The sequence below is a fragment of the Sinocyclocheilus rhinocerous genome, unplaced genomic scaffold (assembly GCF_001515625.1).
Source record: "Sinocyclocheilus rhinocerous isolate Xijiao unplaced genomic scaffold, SAMN03320098_v1.1 scaffold3055, whole genome shotgun sequence".
NCBI classification, from domain to species: Eukaryota; Metazoa; Chordata; class Actinopteri; order Cypriniformes; family Cyprinidae; genus Sinocyclocheilus; species Sinocyclocheilus rhinocerous.
Window position 1 is genome coordinate 53191 of NW_015627252.1, and position 3407 is coordinate 56597.

Below are 3407 nucleotides of genomic sequence, written 5' to 3' on the forward strand. Positions count from 1 at the left end.
TGTCTTTAAGATGTTTATGATTTAGAATGAATGTAAAACTGACATCTTAAAGACGTCTGTCAGATGTTTGTACACAGCAGATGCTTTTCCGTGTATCAAAAATGCTAGAGAAAGATCTAGAGACGCGTTTTTGTTTAAGGCCTGGTTTCACAGACAGGGATTAGGTTAAACCAGGATTAGGCCATAGTTCATTTAGGACATTTAAGTATCATTTATAAACATGCCTTAGAAAATAGCATTACTCGTGTGCATCTTGAGACAAAACATATTTCAGGTAAAACAGCCCAGGCATGCATTTTAATCTGGGACTAGGCTTAAGCCTTGTCTGTGAAATCGGAGGTAGCGGTTTTTTAACTAAGCGCCGTGTTTTTAGTACACATGGGCGAGGCGCTGCAAAAGAAGCAAGCTCGTTTTGGAAAAAAAAAAAAAAACATAGCCTATACTCGTGACTTTTTATTGATTTTTTGGGTATTACAATTCTTCCAATTCTTTCTCAGAATTGTGAGAAATAAACCGGCAATTACAAGAAAAAAAATACAAAATTGTGATATTTTTTTATCCCGTGGCGAAAATAGGATTCCATAAATGTGTTATCGAGTGTTGACCTGGAAAAAAATAAATGCAAAAGCAGTGCAACCAAAAAAAAAATATATATAATTAATTCCACTGCCCTGTGTCTTGTGTTTTCAGCGCAAAAAAAAGTGTTTAGGCATCACAAACATGCTACAAATCTCCAAGAAAATAGGGTTTGTAAGCTCCTTCAGAGCTAAGATACCCCACAGACAAATAAAAGGTTAATTATAAATATATTTTATTGATTAAAAATAGATCGGTATGAGTAATAGTGGACTATTTTACACAGACTACTGCACTGAAATAGCTGGTGAGATGGACATTACTCATCATTACCAGGCTGTTAATTGCTCGGTTTGTGTGGTCACGACAGGTCAGTGTATTTCTGTCCTTGAAATCTTACAAACCCTCCTCTGTGTTTGAGTTTCAGTGAAGCGTTGGCTCTTTGGCCCTCTCTAGCCCTCTGTCTGTCTGGTTGGCCGCCGGCCCTGGTTTTTCTGCTGATTGCTGGTTCAGTGTCCAACGCTCTTCAGCGCCTCTCCAGCAAACATCTTGTGTTTTTCTAAAAAAATACAAAATTGTGATATTTTTTTATCCCGTGGCGAAAATAGGATTCCATAAATGTGTTATCGAGTGTTGACCTGGAAAAAAATAAATGCAAAAGCAGTGCAACCAAAAAATATATATATATAATTAATTCCACTGCCCTGTGTCTTGTGTTTTCAGCGCAAAAAAAGTGTTTAGACATCACAAACATGCTACAAATCTCCAAGAAAATAGGGTTTGTAAGCTCCTTCAGAGCTAAGATACCCCACAGACAAATAAAAGGTTAATTATAAATATATTTTATTGATTAAAAATAGATCGGTATGAGTAATAGTGGACTATTTTACACAGACTACTGCACTGAAATAGCTGGTGAGATGGACATTACTCATCATTACCAGGCTGTTAATTGCTCGGTTTGTGTGGTCACGACAGGTCAGTGTATTTCTGTCCTTGAAATCTTACAAACCCTCCTCTGTGTTTGAGTTTCAGTGAAGCGTTGGCTCTTTGGCCCTCTCTAGCCCTCTGTCTGTCTGGTTGGCCGCCGGCCCTGGTTTTTCTGCTGATTGCTGGTTCAGTGTCCAACGCTCTTCAGCGCCTCTCCAGCAAACATCTTGTGTTTTTCTGCTGACGCAGAGACACGGTCGAGTCTGAGGGGAGACCTGCGATTGTCTGCGCTCGCTGACCCCTGATCGGCCCTGACAGCAGAGGTGAATGTGAGTCACCGTCATCACGTGACCAATGAGACGCCTGATGGACAGAGACACACTACAGCAGCTGTTTAAAGATGGCATCACTGGCACCTTGAAGAATATGATATTTATTTATTAGTATTTTAGAGAGAAAATACACTACTGTTTTTTGTTGTTGTAATTGTTGTTGTTGTTTTTTTAAAGAAATTAATACTTTTATTCTGCAAGCACACACTACATTGATCAAAAGTGAAAGTAAAGACATGTATAATGTTACAAAAGACTTCAGTTTCAAATAAATGCTGTTCTTTTGATCTTTCTATTCTTCAAAGAATCCTAAAAATCTAAATGTATCACGGTTTCCACATAAATATGAACTGTTTTCAAAATTGATAATAATCAGACGTTTCATATTATACTGATTTCTGAAGGATCATGTGACACTGAAGACTGGAGTAATGATGCTGAAAATTAAGCTTTGGTCACAGAAATAAATTACATTTTAAAATATATTCACATAGAAAATTTTAAATTGTAATAATATTTCACTTTTTGTACAGCATTTTTAATCAAATAAATGCAGCCTTGGTGAGCAGAAGAGACTCCTTTCATTAAAGCATTAAAAAAAGTATTGACCCCAAACTGTAAATAATAATATAAGTAAAATAATATAAGTAAAAATAATATATGACAATATCTTAAAGATTTTAAGGGCTTACTTTTCTATATTAAAATATAATTGTTTTATTTTTATTTTGTATTTTATTTTGAGGTTATTCGTAACCTTGACAGGCTTTGTGAGTTTCAACAGTTAGCACATTAAAACTAGTACTGCATACATATTTGGATATTTAGGAAAGGGCATTTAGTAATGAGAGCTTTAGCCTGAGTTTGTTTTGAACATCATTTTGCATCCACTCACACACACACACACACACACACACACACACACACACACACACACCTGTTGTGTTTCCATGTTTTATGGGGACATTCCATAGGCGTAATGGTTTTTATACTGTACAAACTGTATGTGCTATTGCCCTACACCAACCCTAAACCTAACCCTTACAGGAAACTTTGTGCATTTTTACTTTCTCAAAAAAACTCATTCTGTATGATTTATAAGCTTGTTTCCTCAAATGTCATTTGGTCCCCATAACGTGATAAATACCAGGTACACACGCACACACATGCACACACACACACACACACACATACTATACAGTCTCCTTCTCTCTGTCTCACACTCTTACCGTAAATGTGATCTGGCCTCAGGCAGATCTCTCTCACACGCAGGATCAGCTTACATTATTTTTACTGGCTCCTATCCATGTCAACCTAAACACACATACACACACAGTGAATAAACACACACACATGCGATTATTATTGACTATAATCAACAGTATTAAAATGCATTCCTAAAGTATAAAGGAACATATGTGTTTGTTCAAAAAAGATGGAAATTAGGGCCAAAGCAGGCGTTTATTTATTTATTTTTTATTATTATTTGGGGGGGCAGAATAAGACCTGCTGCCCTTCATCTGAATAAAACAAACATTTAGCCAGAGAACTGCATGTACCAATCACCCG